The sequence below is a fragment of the Saccopteryx bilineata genome, chromosome 2 (assembly GCF_036850765.1).
Source record: "Saccopteryx bilineata isolate mSacBil1 chromosome 2, mSacBil1_pri_phased_curated, whole genome shotgun sequence".
In the NCBI taxonomy this organism is placed as follows: domain Eukaryota; kingdom Metazoa; phylum Chordata; class Mammalia; order Chiroptera; family Emballonuridae; genus Saccopteryx; species Saccopteryx bilineata.
This window is the reverse complement of record NC_089491.1, coordinates 238342261-238357841: the sequence shown is the minus strand read 5'-3', so window position 1 is coordinate 238357841 and position 15581 is coordinate 238342261. Positions and strand designations below refer to the sequence as shown.

The 15581-nt window shown below is 45.8% G+C and overlaps 1 pseudogene; it reads right to left on the bottom strand.

Annotated features, from left to right (window-relative positions):
- Positions 1-14959, bottom strand: part of LOC136322452 (large ribosomal subunit protein mL42 pseudogene) — a 45862-nt pseudogene extending 30903 nt beyond the window's left edge.
- Between the last annotated feature and the right edge of the window lie 622 nt (positions 14960-15581).

Sequence of the window (15581 nt, the reverse complement as noted above, 5' to 3'; positions counted from 1 at the left end):
GCTATAGATATGCTAATAAACTAGAGGAATTCTGCCCTGGCCAGTTAGCTCAGTCAGTTAGAGCATAGAGCATTGTCCCAAAATGCCAGGATTGTGGGTTTGATCCCTGATCAGGGGACACATGAGAAGCAACTAATAAGTGTACAACTAAGTGGAACAACAAATGAATGTCCCCTTGCCCCTTCCTCTTTCTGTCTCTCTAAGATCAATAAAGAAAAAACAAAACAAAACAAAACAAAACTACTAGGCTGTGGTGGCACAATGGATAGAGTGTCAACCTGCAGCACTGAGGTCATTGGTTCAAAACTCTGGGCTTGCCCAGTCAAGGCACATATGACAAGCAATCAGTGAACAACTAAAGTGAAGCAACTCTGAGTTGAGACTCCTCATTCCCACCTCCACCCCTCTTGTCTCTCTGTAAAATCAATAAATAAAATCTTTAAAAGAATACCTAAAATAATAAACTAGAGGAATGCTGCTTGAGGCTTCAGCAGCCTCTTTGTCAGTGGGAAAATGTGCACAAAGCGGTGACTGCAGAACTATACTTGAGCCAGTGGGGGTCGAACTTTCCCACTTTTTCTTGGACCTCTTTTCTTGCCCGGCTGTCTACAATTCCCTCCCACCTCTTCATCTCACTCATACTCTCTTCCCTTCATATTTACTATGGCTGAATTCTGAGCTCTTTGAAGAATTTGTTCTTCCATCTTCTCAGAATAGACCTTCTTGGTCAATAAACAAAAAGTATTGTTTCTATTTTAAACCTTCTGGCTCAAAAAAAAAAGTATGTATTTAAGTTTCCTTCATGTTCTTTCATGGCTTGATAGCTCATTTCTTTGTGGTGTTGAATAATATTTCATTGTCTGAATATTTATCGATTCACCTACTGAAGGGCAACTTCGTTATTTCAAAGCTCAGCAGTTATGAATAAAGCTATAAAGTAGGTTGTATGGACATAAGTTTTCAATTCTTTTGGTAAATACCAAGAAGCATGATTGCTGGGTTGTGTGGTAAGTGTATGCTTAGTTTTGTAAGAAACTGCCCAGCTGTCTTTCAAAGTGGCCATACCATTTTGCATTCTCATCAGCAATTAATGAAATCCACGTCTTCATCAGTGTTTGGTGTTGTCAGTATTCTAGAGTTTAGCCATTCTAATAGGAGTGTAGTGGTAGCTTATTATTGTTTTAATTTGAATTTTCCTGAAGATATATGAGGTGGAACATATTTTCATATGAGTATTCGCCATCTGTGTTTCTTTTCTGGTGAGTTATCTAAGGTTTTTGGCCCATTTTAAAATTAAGTTATTTGTTTTCTTATTGTTACACACTTTAAGAGTTCTTTGTATATTTTAAATAACAGTCCTTTGTCAAATGTGTCTTTTGCAAACATTATTTTTCCAATCTGAGACAGGGTATGTGGTGAAATGGCTATAATGGATAAGGGCCACAAGGACTATGAAGGAGATAGACCAACCTCCAACTGATTTATGGCTTAGAAGCCACAGAAGACCATCCCCATCTAACTTAGAGACTAATTTCACCTTGCAGTGACCCCTAGCCTCATTATATACTCATTCTACAATGTTAGCACACTGAATGAAACACCCAAAGCACCATGATCAGAAACAAAAAAGACACATATAAAGACACAACATGACCGGATGAGGCTCTTCTGAGAAGTCTCCACCCAATTCCCCAGAAACATCCTGAGTATTCCTTTCCCTTATTGATTCCTAGTCCTTGATTAAATGAGCTTCAATAAAAGAAGTAAATCGGGCCCTGGTCGGTTGGCTCAGCGGTAGAGCGTCGGCCTGGCGTGCAGGGGACCCGGGTTCGATTCCCGGCCAGGGCACATAGGAGAAGCGCCCATTTGCTTCTCCACCCCCCCCTTCCTCTCTGTCTCTCTCTTCCCCTCCCGCAGCCAAGGCTCCATTGGAGCAAAGATGGCCCGGGCACTGGGGATGGCTCCTTGGCCTCTGCCCCAGGCGCTAGAGTGACTCTGGTTGTGACAGAGCGATGCCCCGGAGGGGCAGAGCATCGCCCCCTGGTGGGCAGAGCGTCGCCCCCTGGTGGGCAGAGCGTCGCCCCTGGTGGGCGTGCTGGGTGGATCCCGGTTGGGTGCATGCGGGAGTCTGACTGTCTCTCCCCGTTTCTAGCTTCAGAAAAATACAAAAAAAAAAAAGAAAAAAGAAAAAAAAAAGAAGTAAATCCCACTAGAGAGGGCCTGCTCCCTAGTCTGTGGAGTAGCTAATCAAAATAAACTGTCACTTTAAACTCTATGCTGCTTGTGTTTGTATTCTTTCACGCATGAAGCCAAGAACCCACAGTGAGTCATGGACGTTCAGGCCCCCATAACTCTGAAATGCCTGCATCATCTCTGTGTTTTGTCTTCTAAAATTCTCTTTATTTTTATTTATTTATTTTATTTATTTTAGAGAGAGAAGAAGAAGAGAGAAGGAGAAACATCAATTGTTGTTTCACTTATTTGTCACCCATTGGTTGATTCTTGCCCTGACCAGGGATTGAGTCTGCAAGTTTGTGGAGTTCTGGAACGAAGCTCTCACTAAGCTACCCAGCCAGGACTCAAGTTCTCTTGATGTTGTCTTTCACAGAGCAGAAGTTTCTCAACTTAGTGAAGCTCAGCTTATCAATAATTTTTTTCATAGACTGTCTTTGGATTTCATGGATTGTATTTTAAAAGGTATCACCATATCCAAGATTATCTAGGTTCTCTTCTATATTATCTTCTAGGAGTTTTGTAGTTTTGCGTTTTACATCGAGGTCTATCATCTATTTTGAGTTAATGTTTGTAAGGGTATAGGATCTGTGTTTAGGTACATTTTTTTTTTTTGCATGTGGATGCCTTGTTGCTCCACACCATTTGTTGAAATGATTATCATTGCTCTGTTATATTGCTTTTGCTCCTTTGTCAAAGTTCAGCTGACTTTAGTCATGTGGGTCTATTTCTGTGCTCTTTATTCTGTTCCATTGATCTATATGTCTGTTCTTTTGCCAATACCACACTGTCTTGATTACTGTAGTTTAATCATAAGCCTTGTAGTGTCAGTTCTCCAGCTTTGTTTTTCTCCTTTTATTTTGGGTCCTTACCTCTCTATATAGGCTTTAAAATCAGTTTGTTGGTATTCATAAAATAACTTTGCTGAGATCTTGATTGGAATTGCATTGAATCTATAGATCAATAGATCAGGAAGGACTGACATCTTGACAGTATGGAGTCTTTCTATCGATAAATATCTCTCCTTTTGTTTAGTTCTTTTAATTATTTTATCAGAGTTTCATAGTTTTCCCTACATAATTATATATTTTTTTGTTAGATTTATGCTCAAGTATTTCAGTTTATAGAGTGCTAAAATAATTGGAATTATGTTTTCAATTTCCAGTTCTACCTGTTCATTTTCAGTTATTTGGAAAACAATTGACTTCTTTCTAAACATTGTATGCTGCATTGTTATGTCTCTTATTAGTTCCAAGAACTTTTCCTTAATTCTTTCGGATTTTCTACATAGACAGTCATATCATTTTAAAAAAATAATTTTATGTCCTTTTCCCTAATTGGTATATCTTTTCTTTCCTTCTTACATTAATACTACACTCACTGTGATGCTGAAAAGCTGTGGTGAGATGGAACATCTTGTCTTGTATCAATACCCTTTCCCTGCATTATAATACCTTTTAATCTTTCCACTTAAGTGAACAAGTATTTTGTTTTAAAATATTTATAGCAGACATATCTGTCAAACACCCTTCCCTTCTTGCCTATTTCCTATAGCCCTGGATTTCTGCTTGGTGATCCACACGGTTCTAGGGAATTTGGCTGCACCTCCAGTGCCAGCAATGGAGAAATGAACTAGTAATCACAGAGACTGGTGCAGAAGCTGTGTTCTAAGCTGGCCTCATCGGAGTGGCACACCGATGCTTTCTCTCCTGTATGGTGTGATATAAGGACGAGAAGCCTAGAAGCCACGGCAGCCATTTTGCCATGAGGAGGGAAGTCAATCTGAGTCTGAAGTTAAACACCAAAATAGACCAGACACAAGATACTTGCAGGGAATAAAGCCAGAGTCCTTATAAAACCATAACACAACATTCTCAGTTACACTAGCCGTAAATACCTGGTGTTGTTTAAGCCACTTTGAGGTTGGTTTTCTGTAACCTATAACAGAAAACATGATTGACTGATATAACTTTTTTTCGGAGTAATATATTTTTCTTACAAATAATTTAGAAAATTCTGATAAATATAAAGAAAAAAAATTAAAATCATTCATAATTCTACTACCCAGAATAATTACTATCAACATTTTGGTGATTCCTTTATGGTTTTTATTAAGGAGAAAGTAGAAGTTAAATATCTATTATGTAAACCTTTATATCCTGATTTTTTTCTGAACTTTATATTATACCAAAATTTACATGTCTCTATGCAATCAATAAAATATATATTTTTAAATGGCAACATGTTTAAATCATTTATATTTATTTTCAAAGCTACCAAAATGAACTTAACATTATGTAGGTCTATGTTTTTTATATTCCTTAGTAATTTCTTACAATTTAATCTCTAATCACTTGTATTATATGCAATAGTTTTTAGATTTAGTTTTCAGGAAATTAACATTTGTTAAGCATGTACTACACATCAGTGACAGTTTCTGGGGCCAATGAGTAAAAGACCAACCCCAGTCCTTGACCCCATGGGGCTCAATCTGGTGCAGACGCAGGCGTTAACCAGAAACTCACAGAACAGTGCATTAGTGCACAGTGTGTGCATGTTAAAGGAAAGAGCGTGCATGCTGTTAGAATGGTGTAGATACAGTGTGTCCGTAAAGTCATGGTGCACTTTTGACCGGTCACAGGAAAGCAACAAAAGACAATAGAAATGTGAAATCTGCGCCAAATAAAAGGAAGATCCTCCCAGTTTCATACCTATTCAGTGCAATTTGATGTGGGCTCACGCATAGATTTTTTAGGGCTCCTTGGGTAGCTATCCCGTATAGCCTCTACAGACTCGTCACTGACTGATGGCCTACCAGAACAGGGTTTCTCCACCAAACTGCCAGTTTCCTTCAACTGCTTATCCTATCAAATAATGTTATTCCTATGTGGTGGCGCTTCGATATAAACGCGCCAGTATTCACCATGCACTTTGGTCAGGGATTCGAATTTAGTAAGCGACACAACACACTGAACTTTCCTCTGTACCGTCCACATCTCGACTGGCATGGCCGTGGGCTGCTCCGCTGTATACACGGTGTTACATCATCATCTGCGCATGCGCACATGCTGCCACATCATCCTACAGAAACTGGGAGGGTTTTCCTTTTATTTGGTGCAGATTTCACATTTCTATCATCTTTTGTTGCTTTCCTGTGACCAGTCAAAAGTGCACCATGACTTTACAGACACACTGTACTTCCAGGCCTGTGGGCAGACAAGAGGGATTGGATGGTAAGTGAAGGGAAGGGTTCCATTTTTTAAAAAAGAAGGACTTTATTTTTTCTCTTTAAAATATTTTTTTTCTTTTATCTCTTGAAACAAATGAGAAATCAACAAAGATTTTTGTGGGTACTGACAGCAAAGCCCCGCGGCCTATAGAGCTCACCTGAGACCAGAAGGAGCGGAGGACACCGGCCGCAGCCAGCGGAGACCGCGCAGCTCGTTTGGGTTGGTGGTCGTGGAGACAGAGAAGGGGATGAGAAGAAGATGACGGGGAAGTGCCGAGGACAGAGGTGAGTAGCAGGTGGGATGCGGAGGGTGGGAGACATCTTGTTCTGGCTCTGGGCGAGCCCTGTGGGCCTGCAGCTCACAGGACATCATCGGAGCTGAAATGGACATTAGTAATGGACATGGAGGAACTAGTCCTGGAAGGAGAACTGGAGTGAGATCCAGGAGCGCCCACTTTTCCCGGCTGGGTGGAGGGTGAGCCTCTCGGAAGAACTAGAAAGGGCAGCAAAGGAGTCAAACAAAGGAAGGCTGAGCATGCGGAGTTGGCTTCCCGAGGGAGAGAGGGACTGGGAAACGCAGAGACACAACCAGTACCTGGCCCTGCACGGGGTCCGCCAGGGTAAGCTGGGTGTCTGTCCGACTCTGGGCATCAGGGCCTGTGACAACCTTGGCAAGAACTATTTCAGAAAAGGGAGGAGGCAGAAACCCCTTTGTTGTGGTTTAGGAGAGGTGAGGAGAAAAGGGGGCGGCGGCAGGTTTCATGACAAACCAAGAATCCGCTGAGAAGGGAGCAGAAAATGGGCTCTAACCTCGTCCCCGTCCTGGTCTGCACACCTGCATTGTGCAAGAGGCTTTAAGAAATCCGAGAGCACGAAGGCCGAGTGGCAGTCCAGTGAAATCGGGCTCCCTGGGAGCGGCATCCGAGTCTGAGATAGTTTACAAAGCTCTCATGGTCCTAGCACACAGCCAAGATGACAACCGCCTGACTGGAAGGAGTTGTAGGGTGGGAGAAGGAAATGGTGAGAATCAGCCTAATGCTATTCAGCAGGACTGGAGCCCCCAGCATGGGATAAACATTCGTGTTTTCTTTTGTTTTGTTTTGTTTTGCTGAGCCTGAAGGACTCCATATTCTCTCGCCCCTTGGCCTGCACAGATAGACAGATACAATGTGTCCTATACATTGCAGGCACCGAATGTCCTAATTGTTGATGGGAGGGGTCTGGGTGAGAAGGAGAAGAAGGCACTGTTGACTGAGGAAAATTCTAGCTGCGAAGGAAAGAAAGGCCTCAAAAAGCAGTGGTTTAGAAGGGCTCACTGTTAGTTACCTTGACGATTAAAAAAATATGTTGATTTACATTTCTTTAATAATCTAAAGTCAAGAGTAAAGTTGCTTTTTGACGCATTTCCTATGTAGTCAGGACTCTGCTAAATTCCGAGTGTTGGCAGAGAGAGCATCCTCCACGATCTTTAGTTTACTCTTCTCCATCAAGCCAGACACGCAGGCTACAGGAAACCTGTAAGCCCCACTTGGCGGCCATCCTTTGTCATTGCCCGCTCCTCCACTGAGCTTTCCTTCGGAGGCTCGCGCCTCGCAGGAAGGTGCGCTGCTCCGGCTCCGGCCCCGGCACCCGGCTTCTGTCCAGTGTTGGTCTTGGACTTGCAGTCTCTAATTAACCGGGGCAGCGGACACTGGTGCTAGTGTGAGCGAGGCCCTGGGAGATGGCGTGGGGGGCAGCACTCACACTGCACGGACAGCTGCTGCCTTTCCGCCGGTGCTGACCTCGCAGCCACGCAGTGAGACCGGTGGATGGGCCTTGTCCCCCCACCATCGACTGCCTTTGTCATCAGGCTCTATTAGAAATACAGTCAGGGGGATGTCCTCTCAGATTCTGCCAATAGCCTTTATTTTAGTATTGTGAGTTACGGTTTGTGTGTGTGTGCTTTGCCTCAATAAGAATATTAAATGGAAGGCTGGCAGAGTCATAAATGGAAGACTTAAATTCAGGCCAGATGCCATTTCTTACCTTTGTTTTAAAATCTGAGTGGGAGCACCATAGAAATAAATCTTAACTCAGGTGAAGGGCTCTGGGAAAGGTAAGAAAATGGTGAGAACCAGCCTAATGCTACGTAGCAGGCCTGGAGCCAGCAGCATGGGATCAACATTCGTGGTTTGTTTTGTTCTTTTGCTGAGCCTGAAGGACTTCAGATTCTCTCGCCCCTTCGCCTGCACAGATGTGTCCTTGCTTAGGGAGTCTGGGGTCTCCTATATCTCCTAAAGCTGTTCCTTTCTTTCTAGTAGTGTGTTTTCCTTCCCTTTTTTTTAAAAAAATTATTTCTTGATTTCAGTGAGAGAGGAAAGAAAAAGAGAGAGGGAGAGAGAGAGAGAAACATTGAGCTGTTCCTGTATGTGCCCTGTGGGGATCGAACTGGCAACCTCTGCAATTCCTGATGATGCTCCAACCAACTGAACTAGCTGGCCAAGACAGTGTGTTTTCAGTGTGCTGAAAACTTAATGCTGCACAGTCTAATTATGTGGGCAGAAGTTAGAGGAGTGTGACACTGTTACATAGATGGGTACCCACTGGACATTGCATAGATTTCTGGTTCCCAGATAGAAACACCACAGGCCAACAGAAGGGCAGAGTGTGGCAGTCTTGCTGAAGTATTGGCTAGTAGCACATAGAGTATTTGGAGGTCAGAGGTCATTCCATTCATTTAATATTAGCTAATATTTACTGAGAACTGACCCATGTCAGGCATGGAAATAGGCCTTGAGGGTACAACAGTGAACATAACAAATTCTCTGCCCTTAACCGGCTTATAGTTTATGGGTAGAGATAGAAAAGTAATAAGAAGTTTCATGTGTCAAGACCTGAAATTGATCTACTTTCATGGTATATAAGAGTGCAAAAGAAAGGACAGTTTAACTCAACTTGGTAGATCATGGAAGTCTTCCTAAAGAAAGTAATGTGTAAATTCTAGAAGGAACCCCCACACACATAAACAAGAGAGTCAATATTAAAAAAAAAAAAAAGCAAAAACCCTCCAGTATAGAAGAATATATTCTTGAGTTGAAGAAGCTCCAAGTCTGTACAAAGGGGGCACCAAGACTCGGTTAAGCTTCATTTATAAAAAAGTGCACGTGTGGTCAGTAGTGAGCCACACAGGTGCTGGAGGCAGACCATGTATTCTTGACCACGGCTCTAGCACTTACGAGCTGTGTGAATTTAAGTCATGCACTTAACCTCTGAGCCTTAGCTTTCTCACCTACAAAATGTAAATGACAATAATATTTACCTCCAAATGTTATTGTGAGGATTAAACGAGTTAATACATGAAAATTGTCTAGAGTATTGCCAGCATTTAGTAAGCCTTCAGTAAATATTGGATGCTGTTAGGCAATTATAAAATTATAGAGCTTCAATGTAAAGGGGAAATACTGCTTGAACATCCAGACAAAAAGAACGCTTTATATGTAAATGAGAAGTGATCAGACTAGCTTCTGACTTCTCTTTAACAGTGAAAGTTAAGACCTGGTCAAATAATCCAACAATCAATGAATCTAAACAGAAACCAAATGGATTAATAGTGGCCTATCTGGAAATGGCTAATAAGTGATAAATTACCATGCTTAAAACAAAGATATAAACTGTATAGAGTGGAAGAGAAATTTCAGTGTCCTAGAATTAAATAATTTCAACAAAATGAGCTGGTGAAATGAGGAAGGGAAAACATTATATATAATAAAGTGATCACTTTTATTATTAAGCAGGGACAATATTTTATTCAATTCAACACATTTGAATGGAATATATACCTTGTGCCAGGTTGACAGAGGGCAAATGCCTGTCCTCGTGTATTAGGAATTGTGCTTAGCTGTGGCTATCAGAGAAAACCAGACCTCATCTCTGCCTGACTTGGCTTTATACACTAAGAGATTCAGATAAGTAATCAGGTGATTAGAGAACACTTTATTTTATAACATGGTCTTGGAAGCTGTGGGAGCATGCAGGAGGAGTCCTTTCCTCAGCCTTGGGAAGTCAGAAATTATTTCCCAAACAAGGGAAGCTGAAACTTGGTGGAGCCTCTTTAAGCCTACAGAGGAAGAGAGGAGTAAAGATTCACTGGGGTTATAATGGCATCCTATTGCGTTTGCTTGAAACAGTAGGTATTTAAGTAAAAAGCACTGGGGTGGTGCTTACACATTGAGGTCATTGTCTCAGCGCCCTTTCTTTGTGCAACAACAGTGTCAGCTGCCAAGACCATGGCCTCGGGGTCCGCACACATGAAGGTCTGCCACTCTTGGCTTTCAGAGTCACTTGGTGTCACGTTTGTCTTAGCTCATACCCAGCCAAACACCATCTCTGGGTGTATAATCTTGATTTATCTTCTGAAACATTCCTTCCTTCTCTAGACACTTTCTCACTATTTCCTATTTCCATCGGAACCAACTATCTGGTGAGCTCTTTGGGCTCATGGATGAAGCATGTGCAACAGAAGAGTCAACTGCACTGAGCACTCACTGAAGGAGCTCTTTGTCCTTTCCCTTCCTTCCTTCCACCCTCCCTCCCTCCCCTCTACCCTCCCCTCCCCCTCCCCTCCCCTCCCCCTCCCCTCCCCTCCCCTCTCCCCTCCCTTCCCTTCCCCTTCCCTCCCCTCCCCTCCCTTCCCTTCCCTTCCCCTTCCCCTTCCCCTTCCCCTTCCTTCCTTCCTTCCTTCCTTCCTTCCTTCCTTCCTCCCTTCCTCCCTTCCTCCCTCCCTCCCTCCCCCTCCCCTCCCCTCCCTTCTCCTTCCCTCCCTTCCCCTCCCCTCCCCTTCCTTCCTTCCTTTTCCCCCTGATCTCTTTGCTCCTCCCCACTGGCCTCAAATCCTCAGACTTTCTCTGGAGGTTCCAAAGGAGGCTTTCAGAGCCCTTGAGGTCCAGGCTTCTATGAGGGACAGGGGCCCTCTGGGCCACTTTAGCTTTGTAGAAAGCAGTTATTTTGTTGCAACCACGCAAGCTGTATGAAATCTGTGGGTAATTTAAAAGCTCCACCATTTCCCTTGTGCCCTCCAAATGTATCCCCCAGCAGAGGAAGCAACATTTCACAACCCTCACTCCCTGAGGTTAAGGCAATGAAGACTGCTGATATTTCAGCTATGAACCAAGAGGAGGTCGCTGTCAGTCCCTGACTACACTGCTAGTCCTGGTGCCCCGAAGGCATGAGGCCCCAAACCTGTGACTTTTACCTGAAATGCTACCTGAGGAACAGAGCTTTTTGCTACAGAAGTGGGTCCCTGTTGGCATGCTCTTGGAGCATTTGGAATTGGAAATGGCCCAGTTTTCTCTCTATCTGTCTCTCTCTTCTTCTCTCCTTCTCTCTTCCTTCACTCATCTAGTTGTTAAATAGGAGCTATGGGTGCCCACCACAGCCAGGCAGTGCCATTGCCACACTCTGGGGATTCAAGGATGAACGCTGTCCACGAGGAGCTCAGGGCAGTGGGAAGGACAGAGCAAACAGATGACCCCACTGCACAGTAAAAGTTCTACAAGAACTGGAGACACTCTTATCCCCGGGACATCTGAACTTGTGGAAGGCCATGGAGAAAGAGGTTGCAGAGAAGGGCTGTGTGCCACGCTGGGTCCAGCCACTGCCTTTGGTGCAGAGCTCTGAGGTCAAAATGGAGAGCACCGACGACGTCTTAGAAAACATGTCCATTGTGCAGAAATGAGATCAACAGATAGTTTTTTCACGAAGTGGAGTTGTACATTTTCCTTTAAGCTAGGTAAGACTAGGAAGCCTGTCAAGGCTGTCTCGTTGCAGCTCGTGGCTGTGGCAACAGTCATCAAACATTAAAAAATGTGACAAATAGGAGACACATAGTCAATGTGGAATTAAAAGCAAAATCCAACAATAATTCAAGTTTTATTTTTCTCGGATTTTTCTGTGTGACTTTTGACAATGAGTGAATGAGCCTGTTTTCTCCGTGTTCTGCCTACCCCAGTCTTTCCTCCTCCGGATTTATTCATTTGTAGGAGAGAGGAGAAAAGAGAACTTAGAGATTCTCCCTGGCCAGTGGCCAGAGCTGGGGAAGGGGCGCTGGGGAAGACACACCGAGATTCGTCTCTGGTGGTCAGGTTTTAGCGGTTCCATTCACCTCAAGACACCACAGACTTTTTACAGGAGAATTCTGAGGGGCTTTCGTGAGCCCGTGTGGAGTGTGTGGGTAGATGCCTCAAGTGTGCCCTGTTCCTGAGTCCTGCTTCTCCCCCCCGCCCCACCACAGCTGGGAGGGGTTTCCTCTGCAAATCCCCTTGTTAAGGCCAGAGGTGGTAGGAAAAGAACGCAGAGGGGAGGGAAGGGGAAGTGCAAACGTATTTCTGGTCAGAGGCTCTTGTTGCTTTTGGCATTTCCAGAGTGAGGTTCCCAAGCTGTCAGTGGTCAAGAAAGCCAGAGGGACACTCGGGACAGGTCGAGAGAAAGAGAAAAAACGCGGAGGAGGCCTGGACGAGGTTTCAAGGTCTGATCACAGAACAGCATTTTCACAGGGTTGGGTGGAAGACTTGGATGCTGCAGGCTGAGTACGTGGCCACCAGGCGGCGCTGTCAGTGCAGATGAGGCCCGAGCAGCTTCCCATAGTCCTTACACAGGAGGCTTGGAAACGTCCAGGGTTCACCTACCTAACTGAAAATTTCAGAACCTGAGGACCATGGATGCATGATCATGTCTGGCACGTGGGAAGTGTTCATAGCTGCTTGTTACTGGGGCTAGTAGTAAATGCTAGAGCCCAAGCCGGTGGTGGCTCAGGGTGTCACAGCACCCATCATTTATGGACACTGGATTCAAACTGCTCTCCTTGCAGAAGCAGGGCGTGTTTGTATCGGGCTCATTCTGTTCCCTGGGCTCTGTTCAGGGTCTTCTACGCCTGCTTCTGAAATGTTGCCAGTGTTGTCTGCAAGTTCCAGGACTGGGCAGCGTGTTGGTTTCATTCCACCTGCACAGAAGGAACAGGGAGGACCATTTTTGCAGGGAAGCAGACAGTGGTGACCCGACTTGCACATCCCCAAGAGTGAGTGCTCTTGTCCCTCACTACTGCTCCCAGCAAGGAGATAGCTCATTGGGGACAGATTCTAGGAGACAGAACCTGTGGAAAATGGGAGGACGTTAACTGAGGGACAGAGGCAGTTGTGACAGCTTCTTTGCTTCTCCGTGGCCAGGCCTAAATCTGTCCTGGATCCTAGGTCAGATTCAGCTCAAAAATAACTTGAACCAAAGCTCAGGTATTCAAGGTGCATGGCATTCAACCATGCTATGTAGCTTTCTGACATCGTCATGGAGGGAAGGCCCCCTCTCTCCGCTGCCAATTTTCTTTCTTTCTCTCCCCCTCAGCCTCCTGCTCCTGTGCACCCTTCCCCCCATTGTCTGTGACATTAAAACCCCTACACTTTCACAGCTAACAGGCACGATGCTCTAACTCAGGGGAACTCACAGCTGCCCATCAGTCTTACACTTGTTTTTGGTCAGCTCCTTCTTCCACGACCCTCACCACCTGGTTCGCACACACCCTGCCCCTTCACTCAAGCTTCCTGGAAGTTTTCAGTCCCCACTTCTCACAGCTGCTTTTATTCCCATTGTTGGAAGGGAAGCGAGACTGTCAAGACGGGTCCTTCCATGCGCACTCTGGCTCCTTACATAGTTCTGCGCACCTTTCTACCCCTCGGCCGCCTGGTCCCCACTAGGCTCGAGCAGAAAGGGATATACCCCTGTAGTGTGGGGCCATCATTCAGCTCTGTCTGGTCCCATGCCACCTGTTTCTGTCTGTGTCGCCCCAGGGTCACACTCTCCTCTCCTGTGTCTTAACCTCTTTCTGTTGCTTGCTCCCCTCAGTTTACAAATGTCTAGAATGCCTTCTTGTCCTTAAACCCCTCTCTCTCAGTTACGTGCCCACTCACAGTGACCATCAAATTTCTCTTCCCCTTTTCATGCTCATGTCCCCAGGGCGGTTTTCATTGCTGTCTCTCTTCCTTCTCCTGACATTTATTCCTTGACCCAGTCCAAACTGGGTCTCGCCCCAGTGGATGCTAGCCTACTCAAGAGCGCCAAAAGGAAAATTGTGTGATGGATGTGTACTAAGGCTCAAGAAGGTCACCAGTCAGTTGACGGGGAAGCTGGAATTCAGCGCAGGTTTCATTTGTTCTAATTTCTGTGTAGTTCCCAGGCCTCGGTGCTGCTGGGAGGAGCTGACTAGGTGTCTGATGCTTCACTGGAGGTCATCTAGAAATGCGGGCTGTTGGGTTGGGTGGGTGGTGGTTGTGGGGGAGTGAAGATAGAGGCAAGGAAACTAGTTAAAGTGGGGTTCTGTTCATGTCTTCTCACTCCTCTCCAAACTCACTCCCACTCCCCTCAGTAAAACTCACAGGCGCACACCCACGAAGGCCCACATGTGTCATGTTCGCTGTTCGTTCCGCCTGTCCGGCAGAACCCATCATAAGCAACCAACAGTTATTTGCTAAATGGATGGAAGACCAGGCAAGAGAAGAGGAGAATGCCAGCACTATTTATTTCCTCCCCAGGGTTTGCCAGCCAGGAAAGCCCTGGCCGTCCGGTCACCTGTAAGGAGACCGTTCTTGAGGCACCACTGGGACACCTGGGTGAACTGAGTCACACAGGAACTGCCTTTGAGAAGCAGCACACCTGTGCACATGCTACAGGTCAGTCAGGCCCCAGGTGCAGCCCTGCATTGCTGGCCACTGCTCCCACCTACTCACTTCTCCCACTCGGAGAGCGGGGTGATCAGGGTGTCTTCTTCATGGGGTTGCCAGGAGATTTAAATGAGCTACAACAGCACAGTGCCAGGGACATGGGGAGCTTGGGGGCCTTAGACGGTACTGTTGCTGCTGCTGATTGGGTGATGATGGTGATGATGATGGTGATGAAGATGTCACTGCAGTCAACTGAGAGCACTCAGCACACAATGGTTGAGTGCCTACTGTGTGCCTGAGCAGTGCCAGACCAGGGATAAAGTGTAGGGATAAACAAGATATGTCCTCTGGCCTTCAGATGAAGAGAGCATGGACTTCTTCAAAGCGGAGAGTCACTATGAAGCCCCGGACTCTGGCCTGAGTGGGCTGGCCCTTCCTGATAAATGGGCACCCCTGGCTTGGCTAGAGCCATTGAGGAGAACCATCTCCAGGGTCTCAGGGAGCCCCACTTCTTCTTTCTTCCCAGAAGGAGGAGTGTCACAGGGTTTGAGTCTATCCGTCCCAGGGCAGCTAGGGTTATGAGAAAGCGCTGGGGTGGGAGCCGGGAGGGATCAACTTACTGGGCCTGGGGCTCCACTTGGTAACAGGAGCCTTTGAGGCTGCTGAGCTTGCGGGAGAGGGCAGGGGCTCGAGGGACCCCTGTGAGTGAGGCCCCCAGCTTCGGGGTACTTTTGGGGGTCAGGGTCAGTTCAGCAACTCCAGGGGTCCTAGGACAGTGGTGCTCCTTTCTGGATGGGTTGAGTAATCCTTCCATTTGGTCCAAATAGACTTTCCACTTTTTCCCTGTACCCAAGATTCCCAGATGGCAAGGGGCGAAGCCCAGGGCCCAGGGCAGCAGGAATGAGCAGCCCCCAAGGGTCTTTCTGGGGCTGGAGACTTGCTAGGACCACTGGTGGCCTCGCTCCACCTGGGCTGGGACTCAGGCTTCTGACCCCCAGCCCGTTTATTCAGTTTGGCACTCATGGGACCATTGTTTGTATGGGCATTTTATAAAGTTACAGAGATGCTAAAGGTCTGGACTTTTAGGGACCTGTGTCATTTCCTTACTGGCTCAGCTGTCACCTCTTCCGTCATGAGGGTCAGCCAGGGTGTGGCTGGGTTGGTATGAATTATTTTACTTAAAACCTTACATTCCTTAATAGTAATGCCTTTCTTTCTTAACATACTTGTTTTTTTTTTCGTCTCTTCACCCTTGTTTTGTTGTAAACCTTCTTCAAGTTGGATTTTTATTGCCTCGTAAGTCCCATGGGGACAGAAACTTTTTTGGGTGGTTCTGTGCCTTAAATGAGGACTTGACGTGGCCTCCATAGCTAGCACCTCTGCTGGTTAATGCGTCCTGCTGTCCTCAGAGCACAGGTGACAAATGATACTTAGAC